This window comes from Lathyrus oleraceus, chromosome 3 (genome assembly GCF_024323335.1).
Source record: "Lathyrus oleraceus cultivar Zhongwan6 chromosome 3, CAAS_Psat_ZW6_1.0, whole genome shotgun sequence".
NCBI classification, from domain to species: Eukaryota; Viridiplantae; Streptophyta; class Magnoliopsida; order Fabales; family Fabaceae; genus Lathyrus; species Lathyrus oleraceus.
Window position 1 is genome coordinate 317,879,921 of NC_066581.1, and position 19,411 is coordinate 317,899,331.

General features: G+C 35.4%; 1 pseudogene; it reads right to left on the bottom strand.

The window, feature by feature from the left end:
- LOC127127371 (uncharacterized) overlaps window positions 1-17,942 on the bottom strand; it is a 158,366-nt pseudogene extending 140,424 nt beyond the window's left edge.
- Window positions 17,943-19,411: the final 1,469 nt, after the last annotated feature.

Below are 19,411 nucleotides of genomic sequence, written 5' to 3' on the forward strand. Positions count from 1 at the left end.
TATGGCCAACACCAATGAAAGAGATAGTTAAAACGCTAAACCTCCAGTCTTTGATAGAGAGAAATTCGATTACTGGAAAGATAGAATTGAAAGTTTCTTTCTGGGCTATGACGCTGATCTCTGGAACATTGTCACAGTTGGATACAAACCTCCTGTAACAGATGTTGGAGTTGCCATTCCCAGAAGCAAAGTGACAGATGATCAGAAGCGCGAATTCAAGAATCATCACAAAGCCAGAACGATACTTCTCAATGCCATATCCTACAATGAGTATGAAAAAATCACCAACATGGAAACAACTAAAGACATACTCAACTCCCTGAGGATGACTCATGAAAGAAACTCTCAGGTCAAAGAAACAAAGGCTCTGGCTCTAATCCAGAAATATGAAGCCTTCAAAATGGAGGATGATGAAGCTGTAGAGGTAATGTTTTCTAGATTCCAAACTCTAATTGCAGGTCTCAAAGTGCTAGACAAAGGATACACAACTACGGACCATGTCAAAAAGATAGTCAGAAGCTTGCCAAAGAAGTGGAGACCCATGGTCACAACCTTAAAGCTATCAAAGGATCTGAACAACATCAGCCTTGAAGAGCTTGATGGTTCACTCATAAGTCATGAGCTAGAACTGGAGGAAGATGAGCCACAGAAGAAGATCAAGTTTGTAGCATTAAAGTCCAAATCTGAAAGGCGCAAGTCTGACAGAAACAAAGCCTTCCAAGCCGAAATAGAAGACGCTGATGACTCTGAACAGGAAGATTCTGATGATGAAGAAGAACTATCCCTTCTGACCAGAAGAGTAAAACAACTCTGGAGAAAGAGGAATAACAACTTCAGAAAACCAAGACCCAGAGGGGACCAATCCGAATCAACCTCAAAAGGTAAATCTAACAAAGATGTTACGTGTTATGAATGTAAAGAAACGGGTCACTACAGAAACGAATGTCCCAAGTTAAAGAAAGACAGTTCCAGAAAAGAGAACTTCAAGAAAAATTCCCTCAGAACCAAAGTTGATTCATTCTTCTTTTATAAAAATTCCGGAATCGGAATAGATTAAAGTGATCGGCATCTAACAGGTAAAAAACTTTATTCATTCTTCTTTTATAAAAAGTAACAAATTAAAGTGATTGCTTGATTTGTGTTTTTGAGATTTTTAGGGTTCTTCTTTCTTGATGTGTTAAAATAATCTATATGAGGTTTATTAAGCCAATTCATAACACTGTAATTTACAAATATAGTTATACAATGTAATAAGATTTATTTAATCATTGTTGCTGCTAATTTCTAATAGTGAAGTTGCCGGTATTTGAAAACGGATTAAAGTTGATTAATTAAATTTATTAATTTTTTTCTCTTTTAATTTTTATGTTCTCTAAATTGATGTTTGGATCTGATATGATATTATAGGAAGAGTAAAGATGAATAATAGGAAAATTGATTCTTTTTTCAAAAGAAAAGCATGTGAAATTGAAAGAGAAGAGAGAGATGGAGAAATTATAATCCCGACATCCGAATCTGAAACAGTTCTTGAGAATCCAACAATTGAAGAGCATCATGGTTTTGAAAATTCTTTGGAACGCGATCCTGGAAAGCGTCCTCCGATTTGGCAATATCCACTAAATCTAGTGGATGCAATACGAAGATCTTATCTAAAATGGGGCCCATATTAAATTCATTTAGAAAACTATCCTTTGTCCGATAACGAGGATCATCCGAGAAGGTTTCAACATACTTGGTTTAGCATATTTCCATCATGGTTAGAATATTCACCATCTGAAGATGCCGCATATTGCTTACCATGTTACCTTTTTAGCAAAAAACTAAGTGGACGTCCCGGATCACTTGTCTTTATTTCTATGGGTTTTAGAAATTGGAAGAAAGTTAGGAATGGAAAACATTGTTCCTTTCTTAAACACATAGGGAAGGATCCTTGCTTACCACACAACAATGCAATGAAAGCTTGTCAAAACTTGTTGAATCAAGATGGTCATATTAGAAATGTTATTCAAGTGCAAAGTTCAAGTCAAAGAATGAATAATCGATTACGACTCAAGACTTCAATTGACACTGTTCGTTGGTTAACACTACAAGCTTGTGCTTTTAGGGGTCACGACGAAAGTAGCAAATCAAGAAATCAAGGCAACTTTCTTGAGTTATTGAAACTTTTAGCATCCTACATAATGAAGTTGCAAAAGTTGTGTTGGAAAATACTCCACAAAATTGCAAGTATACTTCACATCAAATTCAAAAAGAGCTCTTGCAAATTCTTTCTAGTAGGGTGAAAAAGAGTATTCGTGAGGAAATTGGTGATTCCAAATTTTGTATCGTTGTTGATGAAGCTCGTGATGAGTAAAAAAAGAAACAAATGACTCTTGTATTAAGATTTGTTGATAAAGTTGGTTTAATACAAGAGAGATTTTTTGATGTGGCACATGTTAAAGACACCACGTCTTTAACTCTTAAGGAAGCAATATGTGATATACTTTCTCGACATAACCTTGATGTTTCTAACATTCGTGGCCAAGGGTATGATGGTGCTAGCAATATGAGAGGAGAATGTAATGGTTTACAAGCCCTCTTTATGAAGGATTGTCCTTATGCATACTATGTTCATTATTTTGCTCATTGATTGCAACTTGCATTAGTTACATCATCGAGAAGTCAAACCTGTTCATAAATTTTTTGAGAAGCTGATCTTTGTTGTGAATGTTGTTTGTTCTTCTACAAAGCGTCGTGATGAGTTACAAGCTGCCCAATTAGAAGAAATTTCTTATTTGTTAGAGATTGATGAGATTGTAACTGGTAAAGGTGTAAATCAAGTTGGTACATTGAAACGAGCTGGAGATACTCGTTGGGGATCACATTACGATTCAATTTCTAGCTTGATAAACATGTATGAAGCAACTTGTTTAGTTTTAAAAAAAATTACAAAAGATAGAGGGAGTTATGCTACACGTGGGGATGCAGATAGTTGTTACAATTACTTGAAGGCATTTGATTTTATATTTATTTTGCACTTGATGAAAGAAATCATGGGAATAACAGATATGCTTTGTCAAGCCTTACAAAAAAATCAAGATGTAGTTAATGCTATGAACTTGGTTCGTTCAACAAAACATCTTATTCAAGGTTTGAGAGAAAATGGTTGGGATATATTGTTTACTAAAGTGGTATCTTTTTGTGAAAAACATGGTATTGAGATTCTTGATCTTAATGATGTTCATCCAACAACAAGATTTGGACGCTCCCGTCTTGAAGAGAATCAAGTCACAATGCAACATTACTTTAAAATTGAAATCTTTTTCACTATCATTGACAAACAATTACAAGAGTTGAATAATAGATTCAGTGAGCAGGCAATGGATTTGTTAACTCTTTCTTGTTCTTTATATCCTAAGGATGGATATAAAGCTTTTAGCATTGATACTATTTGTTCTTTAGTTGAAAAATATCATCCTATGGATTTTAGTGATCAAGAGAAGAATAATTTGCAATTTCAACTCCAACATTTTCTATTTGTTGCTCGTCAAGCATCAAACTTGAATAATTTATCAACTATTCAAGAACTATGTTCATGTTTGGTTGCATCTGGACATGCTAAAACTTACTTCTTGATTGATAGACTACTTCGTCTTATCATGACTCTTCCCGTTTCTACGGCCACAACTGAGAGGTCTTTTTCAGCAATGAAAATTATTAAGACTAAGTTGAGAAACAAAATGGATGATGGGTTTCTTGGAGATAGCATGACAATATATATTGAAAGGGAGATTAGTGCAAGCATTAGTTCAGAGTCAATTATTGACGATTTCAAGTCACTCGGAACGCGTAAAACATTACTTTAAGGTAGTTTTAAGTCATGTAATTTAAATTTTTAGTAATTAACTTTGTATTTATTTTAACTTTAATGTTTTATTTAAAATACTATTTACATTTTATTTATAATCTTTATTTTACGTTAGCGGTCATCCTAAATTTTTTTATCTGGCTCCGCCACTGGGTTCATGTCTAAAAAAACTCAATTATTTTAAGGTAGATTGCTTTATTGGAAACCTTTAGAATTTTTTTTATATTTTGACCATCCATTTTATTATATGTCAATAGAAACCACAAAGAAAGACAAAGAAAAAGAAGAATTGTGACAGACACACTCTTCATTCATTGTATACAATATCTAAAAATGTTCTGGCATGGCGACACCTAGGGTTTGAATCATGAAGCACCAATTTACTCATATTGTGGTTTCAGTCATGAAGTAACAATTTGCTCCTGACTCTGACCCCAGTAATAATTTCGACACCGATGATTTTAATCGTGAAGTATCAATTTACTACTCATGTAGTTTCAGGTATGCCCTATCAATTTATGCATGAATATCGTGATATGATCATTTCTTTTACCTCTTATCATTTACCCCTCATAACGTGTCAGACTTGAATGTTATACTAGAGTATATTAACAATATGATTTTTTCAAAAAAGATGGATGTGTATGTCAAAACGACAATATGAATGAGATATTTATATAAATATATAATAAAAATATTATATATATTTAAAGATTATCATTAATCACTTTTGTTTATTATGTATTTTTAGAAAAAAATAAATTTTATAAATGATTTGAAAAAAGAATTTAGAATTTCAAAGGATGAAAAGATAAAAAATTTCAATCAAATTAAAAATGATAATAATGTTCATCTCAATAGTTATTGCCACACACAAAGCAAATGAGATGGACATTATTATCATTTTTAATCTGATGAAGAATTTTTATCTTATCATCCTTTAAAATTTTTAAAAAAAAAATTAAGACCTAGGTTGTCCAAACTAAATGTTTCTTTTATATATATAAAATAAAGAAACACAGAAAAGCTAATGAAAAACTAAAAGAAACAAACAATGAAATATGAAAACAGAAGGTGAAAATAATGAAATATGAAAACAGAAGGTGAAAACATAGTGTACTTTATAATTTGTATATTTTTTTATACAATTTCATAACAGTACTAGTATATGTAAACACATTTTGTATGACTGATATTAAAACTATAGTTTTTATGTTATTTATGTTAGACATGAATTTGTTATTTTTATGTAGTTATATCATTTAGTGTTTATGAGTAAATATTATTTTTTATATAATCATGCTATGTCAAAAAAAATAAAAGTAAGCGATCGTACAATTCATTATCAATTAAACATGAAGGACTTTAATTTAAGTTTTTTAAATGCTTAGTTCCAAATGAAAGGAATTTTTAAGAAAATAATACAAAGATTATATTTTAGAAAATTATTAAATAAAAATTAATTAATTAAAATTAAAATATAGTGGATTATCACTCAAATAGTATTTATTTCTCGTTTTATCTCTAGAACTATTTGTCTTTGACCTTTAAAACAGGCTTTAATTTATCTTTTTTATGAAAAAGTCATTTCCTTATGAGATGAAGGATTTAATATATTTAATGTAAAATTTATTTATATAAGTATTTTTTAAGATATTAGATTCATTTTTTTTTTAATTAATTTTGACTCGGATATTCAATTTATTTTAGTGACATGCTTTCCATAAACACATGCATCAATATCGACTCGCAATAACTATGAGTGAAAGAGTTACTAGAAACATACCATTGCCATCATCACAATCATAATTTTCTTTACCATGATTCTATGGGTGGAAATCATGGTTTTAAATTGCGGATGCGGTTGTGGCTAGGGTGTCGTGATTACGATAATTGCGCTTGTTACGATACGCATTGCGGCCGTTGCGTTGTGAATTTTTATATGTAGGTGTTTGAAATACAATACTGAAAACACTTAACGTTAAGTTTTTTTATACATATGAAGTAAATTGAGTTTTACGATTCTAATATTTCGATTTTTGATTCGAGTCAAAGAAAAAAAAATGATGATTTGAATATACTGAGAGAATGATTTGAATTAAGATGAGAAAAATAAATAAAAAATTCTTGTTTGATTCGAGTCATGACTCGAGTCAAGTAATTCAAATCAAACCAAATCATAACTCGCCACATTTTTAAAGAGAAATTCAAAATTGAAAATCTCGTTCATGATTCAAATCAAACCATATAAAGATTTGATTCATAACACCTCATGATTCGAGTCAAATGAGAGTTTGATTCGAGCCATATATCCTGTGCCGAATTCCACTTTCTCAAACTTGTTCATGATTTCAGTCATGGCTTTTTCGTTAGTCAAGTCATGTTTTCCGAAGCAAATTTCTAGGAAAATAAAAAATTCATAATTCGAGTTAAAGAGTTGCATGATTTAAATAATGCCTACTCGAGTTTCTTGATTTAAATCATAAACTTTATTTATTTGACTTATCTTACATTGACTTCTAGTCAAGTAGCTATTTTTTGCATACAAAATACATTTAATGAATAAAAAGCTTTTATAAGTATAGAAGTATGTCTTAAAAGCTTTGAATGAAGAAAATAAATAAAATATGTTTCGAGGTTGTCACAAATCAGAAAGCCGACAGGCGAGATTGTGAGTTCAATCTAGGAGGTTTGCGTGTATGGTTTTTGATCGATTGGGTTTGTGGACCCGTTTATTAATGATATAACATTTTATATTGATTTAGAGATACTCTAGATATTCTAAATTAATATATAATATATTATAATATATTTATAATATTTTAAATTAATATAAAGATATTATAAGATATTTAACATATTATTTTTTAATATAAAAGATATTATAAAATATTTAGAATATTTGAAATTAATATAAATGATATTATAAATATTTATAATATTTCTATTCTAAAGATTAATGGGTTATGTTTTAGGCTTATGATTCGTTGGAATTCAATAGTTATAAATATATGTCTCTATCATTCTTTTTTTCACAATATTCCGAACTTTATCAACGAAAGACAGAGAGAAGGATTATAATCCTCGATAAACTTAAAAAGGTGAGTATTGAAATTCCTTGGAGTTCTTGGAATTTATAAAAAACGTTGGAGGTATCTAAGGGCACGAGGAAACACTTAGAAACATCTTAGACTTGTGTGATTCATATATTTAGAGTTTGAGATATTGAGAAACACTTGAGTAAAAATATCCTTTGGTTTATGAGAATTCAAAAGGCTTTTTTTCTTCTTGTAACTCATTTATAATCTATTGTGACAATTTTTGGAATTATAGTGAATCAAAGAGCTTATCTCTCCCCCAATATAGATGGTTTGATCAAACTAGGTAAACAAGTTAATGTGTTATTGTCTTTTATCTCCTTATGACTTATGGTGGTTTTGCTTTCATTTTTAGCAGGTTATTGTGCTTCTTTAGACCATTTATTTTGGTTGTCATTGTTCTTTGTTCCCACACATCAAATTTCTTGGTGTGTTTGAACGCTGAATAATTCATCATAATTGCTTTAAGTTATTCTACTTGTTTTTCATAACAAGTGGTGCCCATGATGGGATAAATGGGTATTGTTTACAAGTGAGCACCATGGATAAATGGGAGATCGAGAAGTTTTCTGGAGACAATAATTTTGGATTGTGGAAACTGAAGATGCAAGCAATCTTAACACAAGAGAAGTTTATTGAAGCATTGAAGGGTGAGTTATCGATGCCTGCATGCCTAACATAAGTTGAGAAGACCGAGATGGTTGATAAGGCCAAAATTGTCATTATCTTGTGCCTCAGGTATAAAATTCTAAGGAAGTTGCTAGGGAGAAAATTGTGGTTTTGATGTGGGTAAAATTGAAATATTATATATGATCAAGTCATTGGCTCACATGTTCTTCCTATAACAACATCTCTACTCATTATGAATGGTTGAGAACAAATCCATATGGAGAAGTTGGCGAAATTTCAAAATGTTATTCATGATCTTAAGAATATTGAAATGAAGATTTTAGATGAGAACATGATTCTACTCTTGTTGAGCTTATTACTCATATCCTTTGAAAACTTTTAGGATCCCCTTATTTATGGTAAAGAATGTAATATTACTTTGGATGAAGTCCATATGGCTTTGAGATCTAAAGAATTTTCAAAGATAAAAAATTTGAAAATTGACGATAATTGTGAAGGCTTGAGTGTCACAAGAGGATGAATTAATCCTATATGGATGTCCATATCAAAGAGTTTAGACAAGTCAAAGGTAAAATGATTTATTTGTGAGAAAACATGTCATTTCACGAGGGATTCTCCCTAGAGGAATGATAACGACTATTCTATTCAAATTGTAGTTGCTTCAGATTAGGATAGTTATGAGAGTGTTGGTGCATTAGTCGTGTCAAGTTTGAAGACTAAACATGGTTGGGTCATGGACTCGGGTTTCTATTATCACATTTATCTAATAAAAAAATACTTTGAGATTTTGTACATGGAGCAAGGTGGATTAGTTCTCTTTGGTAAAAATAGGGCTTGTAAGGTTTTTGGTATTGGCACAGTCAGACTTAAAATGTTCGATGATCGTGAGTTTCTTCTTTACAATGTAAGGTATGTTCCAAAACTCAGGTGAATATTTTTATCCATAAACATGTTTGATGATCTAGGATATTTCACTATAGTTTAACATGAGGTGTTGAATATTTTCAACGGTGAAATGATCATAGCTAAAGGTTCTAAAATATGTGGTTTATATATTTTAAAAGGATTCAATGTTGTTGTTCATTCATCATCGGCTACTGAAGACACTCATGACAAGAATAAACTATGGGATTTGATTTCAAGGCACGGTGAATGCTTGAAGGTTGCTTCATAGAGATTTAATGAGTTTTGCATAAGACAAGGGATAAATATACATTTGAGTGGTGAGTTCTCATTGAGCTTGTGGGGTAAGAGTGGTGCCAAAACACCTTATATGGTAGGCAATTGTTCATTTATAAGAATAAAAATCCAAATACTTATGATGGTTTGTAGTAAAAAAATCTAAAAACTGATCTTATTCGAAGGTCGCCAAAACTTTGGTTATTGATCAAATCAAGTTCAATCAACTTGATGATAAAGTTGTGGATTGTGCCTTCAATGAATATCCAATAGAAAGGTAGGTTTATGAGTTGCTAATGACGTCGTTCTCTTATGATCTGCATATGAGTATTCAAGATAAGTGTTATTTTTAATTGATTTAATTTTATCTTTTTTATCCAAAAAAATATTTTTTATTAACTTTGTGACTAAATTGTTGTTAAAAGATGTTTTTTTTTTTATTTCTTGAAGAAGCGATGGAGAATTTTTTTGTGAAATTTTATTATAAATGTAATAATCTTAGATTTGATATATTTGTCTTTGAAAAAATATTTAGTTTGTTTTCAATGTAAATTAGAAATATCATAATTTGTGAATAATTTGAGAATATTTTGATTAGTTATAAATGTAGTTACTTATACTTAAGATATTTTCCTCTAAAAGTCAAAAACAAAAATATCTGGTTTATTTGAAATATGTGTCTTCTTGCTAAAAAACACTAAAATATTGACTTCCTCGTTATCAGTCAGGGGGCGTCTAAAATGATTTGTTTAAGTGTCTGTTTATGTATTTTCTTAGATGGTTATTGCTTACCTTCTTTATCAAGGGAATATCCTATTTATATGGATTAACTCATCCATGATCAATTAATGTTTACCCCCTCATATCCCTCATAAAGGTAGCCTTAAATAACGTTTGTCACCCCTATAATTGTCAGGTAATGTCTTCCCCATCAATATATGTAACTCTCACGCCATCATGGGGCAGTATGTAACGGTCTCTTATGACTTTTCATATGTATCCTAACATTGACATCGGATCCGACTTATATGTATGAAGTCACTCCCCTCATACTTGTTTTAGTGCTCTTAACAGGTTTCTGACTTGGCTATGGGGAATTCCATGATGTACATAAGCCCCCCGATCACGAGGTCCTACTAGGTTGAAGTGTTTGAACAAAACTTTCTCTCTCTTCATCATGATGATTTTTATGGGAACTCCCACTTGTCATCATTACTCTTTTTGATAGAAATTTTTTACCGTTACAAACTTGTTGTTTAAAAGACTTAGTTTTTTCATTTGGACGTCTCCACTTTCCAAGTGATCTTCTTCCTAAGTGTTTACAAACGAATCTCCCTTTCATTCGTCGCTCATTTCTTCAAGCTTCAGGCATCACTTTATTTTTTATTTTTTATTCTTTTTATTATGTCTTCATTTCGAAACTATAGTTACTCAGGAGAATGTTCATTTTCTCTTACTTCTAGTGCTAGAAATAGGATTTGGAATGCATGTATGCGTGAGTGTGAGGGTTATTTGAGTAGAGTGAATCTTGATCGGATTATTCACCTATTAGTAACACTAATTCAGAGGCTTCTTCCTCAGGTTTCTTGAAATGTTTTTGCAGTTACAACTAAATTCAAGGGACTATAGTGTCACCACCAACATATTCAAAGATCGAAATCGCGGTTTACTCACATTTCTATTTAAGAAAATCCACAATGATAATGTACTTCCAGAATCCATCGAGACTATAACCATGACTATGCAAGTCCTAAAATGGAAAATAGGGAAACCCCATCATAAAGGGTAAGGAATTTTAAGCCATGAAGAAGTTGAGACTGCATTTGATACATCAGCCCTGCAATGCGACATGTTTTTTTTTAAAATGGATATTATTTATTGATTTGATACTCTATATGTTTTTTTAAATGTGTCATTTCTCATGTCTGCCGTAGATCCCCAATGGAAACATAGTTTAACACATGACAAAATTTGCTATGAATATTTTAAAGGTATGAAAATATTTGAACATAAAAGAAAAAGAATGAAGAGTCCATATAATTTTTCGAAAAGGAGGCTAAAGAAGACAATGAAAACCATTTAAAAAAAATCATTAGAACGATGTTAACCGAATCCGAACCGATGGATTGTTATAGAAATAACAAATCAAAATCACTCAAATGAGATAACATAATGGACAAAGAGCAAAGAAAAAAAAACTAAGTCCTAGGTTGTCCAAACTAAGGTTCATGCAGTGGCGGAACTGAGGGGGACGTGGGAAGGCCACGGCCACCCCTCAACTTTTTATTTTTTTTAATTCATATATATTAAATTACTAAAACATCCTTATTTTAAATTAAAATTATTTTTTATTTTTTATTTTTCATTCAAAGTTAGGTTAAAATACAGATAAGGTAAAAAGCTCATACCTTTCCTTTCTTTCTCATATGGGTTTGCTACCGACACCGGAATCGGAACAGATTAAAGTGATCGGTATCTAACAGGTAAAAAACTTTATTCATTCTTCTTTTATAAAAAGTAACAAATTAAAGTGATTGCTTGATTTGTGTTTTTGAGATTTTTAGGGTTCTTCTTTCTTGATGTGTTAAAATAATCTATATGAGGTTTATTAAGCCAATTCATAACACTGTAATTTACAAATATAGTTATACACTGTAATAAGATTTATTTAATCATTGTTGCTGCTAATTTCTAATAGTGAAGTTGCCGGTATTTGAAAACGGATTAAAGTTGATTAATTAAGTTTATTAATTTTTTTCTCTTTTAATTTTTATGTTCTCTAAATTGATGTTTGGATATGATATGATATTATAGGAAGAGTAAAGATGAATAATAGGAAAATTGATTCTTTTTTCAAAAGAAAAGCATGTGAAATTGAAAGAGAAGAGAGAGATGGAGAAATTATAATCCCGACATCCGAATCTGAAACAGTTCTTGAGAATCCAACAATTGAAGAGCATCATGGTTTTGAAAATTCTTTGGAACGCGATCCTGGAAAGCGTCCTCCGATTTGGCAATATCCTCTAAATCTAGTGGATGCAATACGAAGATCTTATCTAAAATGGGGTCCATATCAAATTCATTTAGAAAACTATCCTTTGTCCGGTAACGAGGATCATCCGAGAAGGTTTCAACATACTTGGTTTAGCATATTTCCATCATGGTTAGAATATTCACCATCTGAAGATGCCGCATATTGCTTACCATGTTACCTTTTTAGCAAAAAACTAAGTGGACGTCTGTTGAAAGTATATTTCGTGTCGGGTTTTTGTTATCGTATCCACAGGGATTGTAAGATATCACCGCCGTTCGATGGTTGTATTAATCTTAGCTCAATGTAACAATAGGGTTTTGGTTTTAATCAAGTTATCTTGCATAGAAAGTAATAAATTGCGGTAAAAGTTTTGGTTTGAATAAATGAGAAATATTGCCAAAGTTAGGTTTCAATGATCACTTTGCATGTATTTGCTCGGTCAACAATCTTATAAACTCCTCTAGATGATAAATCATTTCACAAAGTCCTCTCAATATGTTTCTCTCGAACACACATTGTGAGTTTTGCCATTTTGATCCATTGTTTCTCTCGAACACAATCTATCAAAATGACAACTTTTTGGTTCAACCTTATGGTGAACAAAATCATTCATTACTATCTCTAGCTAACAAAAAAGTTTGGATGAAAACCTAGGTCAAGAGTCGGTAAACATCTCTCGATCATAAACCAACACAAAGAGTTTTAAATAGAAACAAAGTTTTCATCATATATTTACCATTAAAGAGTTTACATATGAGGATCCTTACATTTACACACAAAGCTAGTAATCACCTACATCTAACCTTGACAAATGGATGACTTAGCTACTCATTTTCATGGTAGCTTGGTCGGCAAGTAAGGAAAGAAGGTTGATCAACATCCAAGTCGGATAATCGAAGTTGGATGGGAATCCACCTTCTTTTTGTGGAAGATGGTTCTAAGATGAAGAGAAATGAAAACTAGGGCATAAAAAATCCCAAGAACAATGCTGCAAAAATATCTAGAAGAAAGTACAAAAGTGGAAAAAGTTGGTAAAAATGAGGTATGGTGCTCAAAAGTGGCACCTGCTACTTATAGACCATTGCTGGGCTGTCATGCTCGCTAGGCAAGCAGAATGGCTCGCCTAGCGAGGGTCTAAAATGGGCACATAAGGCACCTGCGCCCAGAGAAACAGGGTCTGCTTGAACTGTCATGTTCGCCTAGCGAACATACCTTCGCCTAGCGAAGGACACGCTTCAACCTTCGCCCCAGCGAGGTTGAGAGGTTTTGCTACTGGAATGCTCGCTGGGGACTCGCTAGAGCTTCGCCTAGCGAGTGAGTGTTGGCTGCGCTTTTCACCAAAACAGAATGAACTCGCTACCACCTTCGCCTTTAGCTCGCCTGGCGAATTAATTTGACAATTTACTGGGGCTTTTCGCCTGGAGCTCGCCTAGCGAAGCAGTGCTTCGCCACAACCTCGCCTGGCGAGTAGGCTGATGAAATGCTTGTATTCTTTGGTTCCTTTGCCAATTTTCTTGTGTCTTCATTTTCAATCAGTTCATGCCTTTTTCCTGCACAATAACACACAAATCAAAGGCACCAAGCTTGTTTATCAATGTAATGCATTCCATGTAAAACAAATGTGGTTTTGACAATTTTAGCAAGGAAAAAGAGTGAAAGATGTCCACATATGATAGCTCAAATAAGCACTTTTGGGCATCTAACAACTCTCCCCAACTAGATTCTTGCTTGTCCTCAAGCAAAGTATGCCTCTTGAAGGACAAGAGGATTTGCTTTAAGAAACTGGTTTCTCCGAATTTGGATAAACGGCTCAAACACAAGCGCAATCAGCAAATACAAGTTTCCAACGGTTCGAATAAAATAATACATAAGAACTAAAACTTAAATAGCAATGCAAAATATTTATCTATCTACAACAATACTATTCTGAATGAATCATCCTATCTCTCCTCTTCGAATAAGGAATGAAGATTTTACGCGTTTGCAACCGCGGGATTAATCTCACTCTCTAACAAACAATGAAGAAAACAAATAGATTCATACAATGTCTAACAATTATAAATGGTACTGTGGAAGCATAAAGATCACTAAGGGCTTTTAAGGTGCAGCTTGGCTAGGTTAACAAACAAGGGACATTTCTAAGGCCATTGAAACGAAAGTGCCGATGCAAAAGAGACATTCACAATATTATTCACACTACTCAACTTTGTTTCATTTGTTTCTTATTTGTAACCTTCACAACACATATTCCACAACTCAATTTTTATTTTTCACTATTTTTCTTCCAAGCAAGCATTCATTTTCATTCTTTCTATTTTTGTTCTTTTCTTTCACATCAAATATACAAAACAGATGTTTCTTTTCTATATTTTCTATACATACATTTTTTTATGCTTGCTCGGTTTTTCTTTTCTTTTTCAAGAGTTGTGGTACTTACCAATTCTTTTTCGTTCTCCCCAACTTATTTCTTACTCACCCTAAGTGAATGCTCTTAACTTTTTACGGCAAAAGAACAATAATCAAGATTTTCCGGGTTGTAAAAAAAAGATTTTTGAGATCTCGCTTTATTTCAAGCCGAGATTCAACTGTTTAAGCTCAAAGGGGTTAACAAATACTCTCTCTGCTCACAGGTAAGTTGTTTTTGGATGTAGTTGTGCTCAAAAGAAAACAAGTGCCTTGATCATTTCTAATTGCTTCCATAATTTCACAATAATAAAAGACAAAGCATGAATCTCATGAATCAACAAAACTTATTAGAATCCAGCATTTAAGTGTACAATGGAGGTTTCCTCACAATTTGTGGTTTTAAGTTCTAGATGAAACATTCATTCAATTATGTTGCAAAAAGACAATATTCAATTTACCAAAAAGAGTAAAGTTCCTAATGCATTCTAAAATTCTAGCCGAAGGTAACCATGTACCTTAGCCTCATTCACTTGTTTATTCTTATCATTGCCATCCAAGCTCGGATGCACCTTCATTGGGTACTTCTTGAGGAGCAACCAATCTAGAAGGGTTTGCCACTCAATCAACCAAAAATTTATTAAACACACAAAATTAAAAACATAACTAAATAACATTAACTGAAAATATAAATTTGTTCATGGGGGACAAAACACCCCAATAGTACAACCCAAAATCAAGATACAAAATCCGAAAATACAAATAGAAATGACATAAAAACTGAAAAAAATACAAAAACTTAACCCACTAAGGGCTCAGGACTCCTCCTCGCTACCGGCCTCAGAACCGGTAGCCTCATCATCAACATCATCATCATCAGCATCATCAGCATCAGCACCCACCCCCTCACCATAGACAGGCCTGTCCACAGGCCAGTTGGCGTTAAGCAGAAACTGCTCACGCGCCAACAATGCTCGAGCACCAGAGGGGTCATTACCTTGCAGTTCCAACCTCTGCATACTGTTGTGCATATCAATCATAGCTCTCTGGGATGCCGCCATCCACTCAAAACTGTAGTCACACACAGCCCGCAGGTACGGATCAAGTCCAGGAGTAGAAGTACCAGGACCATCAGAAGTCCGGGTACTTCCTGAGGCTGCACTGCCACCGGTAGTCTTCGGTCTACAATATTTAGCCACATACCGATCATCGATAGGTGACGGGATTCTTACCTGCCCACGAGACGGAAGTCTCACCCTTGCCTGAACGCATAAACTCATGATCAAACACGGGAAAGCTAGGGGACAATTAACACGAGCCCCCGACTTAAGCCCGCTCTCGACCACGGACTTCAGCTCATTTGCGATGATCCTCGCCACATCGATCTCGACATTGGTGAGGATGGAATGGACCAAATGTGCCACTGGGATCGGCACAGTAGAGGTGTGTGATTTAGGCTGGATGTTGGTCAATACCAAGAGCAGTAACAGTTGAGCCATGGGAGTCATGTCCTCCCGGTGATACCTCACTGGAACCCCAGATGGGTTCGGCTCAACAGATTTCCCAGGTAAAAGCAGGGCGGCAGTAATGGCAGGAACATCTCGGTGAAGCCTTAGGTCGGTGTGATATTGGTCTCTCTGGTCAGCTCCCAGCTGGAGCGGTTCCCCAAGGATTCGGTTGATAGCATCCCGGTCAAATGGAATTAGACGCCCGGCCACTTTAGATACCCAAGTAAAGGGCTCGTCGTCGTCGGGCAGTGCGTTAGCATAAAATTCACGCACTGTCGCTATGTCGTAATGCTCTAAGGGACTAATCAACCTATCCCATCTCTTCGCGTCAATCAACCCGGCGAAATTTCTGTAAGTGCCCTGTGGGTTGATCAGAAATCGCTTCTCTGGAAGTATCTTCCGCTTCTCCAGAGCGATGTATCTGGCGGCCTGCTTCGGGCCGACAAACTTGTCTTGGTCAAACTGGATAGGCACTGTCCGAGAAGTAGTCGCTCCCTTTCTTTTCTTACCCGCTCCAGACCTTGACTCCATTCTGCAAAATATACAAAGAAACAACACACACCAACAAACAGATTAGCCATCAAAGCATAATTTAAAAGACTGCCTTGCTCGCTGCTGCTTCGCCTAGCGAAGTGGCAGCGAACGCTCGCCCCAGGTTCGCCTAGCGAGTGCTAGCGAACCTTACGGGTTTTGGGGTTTTTCAGCATGTTCAGAGATTCTCCCCCAAAACCCATACTCTAATGGTTCCCACATCAGAACTTAATGATTTCTCAAGCAATTAATCGTTCTATGCTATTGGGGTTTGCCTAATTGCATGCTAAACCTAAAAATTCCCCAATTCAAAACCTAAAATTTCCAAAAATTGCAAACTCTAAAATACCACATGCAACCTCAATGTTTCCCATACCACACTCATCCTATTTGCCATTCAAATTGGAAATTAAGAGTTCAAACAAAAAGAAAAATGTAGTAGGGCAAACCTTAGTTACACGGATTCGGAAATGTGAAGTGAGAAGAGTTTGCAATCGACCGCAAAGAGCAAGTGTTGGTGATAGAGATGCAAATGAGAGAGTTTGAGAAGCTTAGCACAAATTTCTCAGCAGAGCCGTTCAGAAAAGTTTTGTAAGTTTGGGGCAAAATGGCCCTGCTGAGGTTTTTATAGAACACTGTCCTGCAGCGCTCGCTGCTGCCTCGCCTAGCGAGCAGCTAGCGAGCTTGCTCGCTACTGCCTCGCCTAGCGAGCTGCTAGCGAGCATGACAGCAAATTCTTTTTCAAATGCAGCACTTGCAAGTTCATCCTGAATGGTATTAGCACAATGTAACCCAACATAACACAACATAAAAACAGTAAATACTTACAATGTTGGGGTGCCTCCCAACTAGCGCTTGTTTAACGTCGGCTAAGCTCAATGGTGCGATGCTCACAGAGGAGCATCGAGCGGCAGAGCACAACTCTCGCGATCCACATGACCGCCGAGATACACTTTCAATCGTTGGCCATTCACGGTCCAACTATCTTTCTTGTCCATGTCTTCAATGACAATGGCCCCGTACTCCTTCACCTCTTTCACCCGAAATGGCCCGGACCATTTTGATTTTAACTTCCCGGGAAACAATTTCAACCGAGAGTTGAACAATAGGACCAATTGTCCGGGCACAAATTCTTTGTTACGGAGCTTCTTGTCGTGATACTTTTTTGCCTTTTCCTTGTACAACCAACTTGAGTGGTATGCGGCATTGCGCATCTCCTCCAACTCAAGTAGTTGCACTTTCCTTTTGTTACCGGCCAACTCATGTTCAAAATTTAAAAACTTTAGGGCCCACAAGGCCTTGTGCTCCAATTCAACCGGCAAATGGCAAGTTTTACCAAATACCAATTGAAAGGGAGTTAGGCCAATTGGAGCTTTAAAGGCCGTACGGTAGGCCCATAATGCTTCGTCCAATTTTTGGGACCACTCCTTTTTTGAATTAGACACGGTTTTTTCGAGGATTCTCTTAATCTCTCGATTAGAGACCTCAGCTTGCCCGTTAGCCTGAGGGTGATACGGAGTTGTCACCCTATGCGATACACCGTAATGTTTTAAAATAGTTTCCAAAGGTGCATTACAAAAGTGTGACCCTCCGTCACTTATCAACACTCGGGGGGTTCCGAAACGGGAGAATATGTTTTTCTTCAAAAATTTTATCACCGTTTTGGCATCCGCCCGAGGTGAGGCAATCGCCTCAACCCACTTAGAGACATAATCGACAGCGACAAGCATGTACTCATTCCCATAAGAGGGTGGGAAAGGTCCTACAAAATCTATGCCCCAACAATCAAATACTTCCACTTCTTGGATATTTTGGAGAGGCATCTCATCTCTCTTACCTATCCCACCGCTTCTTTGGCAACTGTCACAACTTTGCGCATGGGTATGTGCGTCTTTGAAAATAGTTGGCCAATAAAATCCCGATTGAAGAATTTTAGTGGCCGTTCTAACCCCATTATAATGTCCGCCATAAGGCGAGTTGTGACAATGCCAAAGGATGCTCTGGGCTTCATTACCAGTTACGCATCTCCTTAATAGGTTATCACTACCCAACTTAAACAAGTATGGGTCATCCCAAACATAATACTTCGCATCCGAAAGGAACTTCCTTTTTTGGTTCGAAGTTAGGTCGGCAGGCACAAAACCACTAGCCTTGTGGTTCGCAAAGTCTGCAAACCACGGCCTAACTTGAACCTTAAACAGTTTTTCATCAGGAAATTCTTCCCGGATTTCTTTTTCAGACGCGGTAACCTCCACGTTCACTAATCGGGATAAATGATCCGCTACCAAGTTTTCCGATCCCTTCTTGTCTTTGATTTCTACATCGAATTCTTGTAGAAAGAGGATCCAACGGATGAGTCTTTGCTTCGAATCCGGCTTGGTTAGCAGATATTTAATCGCCGCGTGGTCGGTGTACACAACGACTTTAGACCCTATAAGATAAGACCTAAACTTTTCTAGTGCATACACTATTGCAAGTAGTTCTTTTTCCGTTGTGGCATAATTTATTTGAGCCTCGTTAAGAACCTTACTCGCATAATGTATCGCATGAAAAGTTTTGTCTTTTCTTTGGCCAAGTACCGCTCCAACAGCATAGTCACTCGCGTCACACATTAGTTCAAAATTTTCATTCCAATCGGGAGCGACTATTATTGGAGCGGTAACCAATTTTTCTTTTAAAACCTCAAAAGCTTGCAAACAATCTTCGGTGAAGAGAAATACCTGGTCCTTGGCGAGCAAATTGCTCAAAGGCTTAGCCACCTTTGAGAAGTCCTTGATAAAGCGCCGGTAGAACCCCGCGTGCCCCAAAAAGCTACGGATGCCCTTCACATTCACCGGAGGGGGTAATTTTTCAATTACTTCAACCTTAGCTCTATCCACTTCAAGCCCCCTTCTAGAGACTTTGTGGCCTAGCACGATCCCCTCGGTCACCATGAAGTGACACTTCTCCCAATTAAGCACCAAGTTGGTCTTCACACATCTTTCCAACACCGTCTTCAAATTTGCCAAGCATAGACTAAACGTCCCACCAAATACCGAGAAGTCATCCATGAAGACTTCCATTGTTTTCTCTATCAGATCGGCAAAAATGGCTTGGACACATCGTTGGAAGGTCGCTGGTGCATTGCACAGCCCAAAGGGCATTTTTCTGTATGCGAACACTCCAAACGGACACGTGAAAG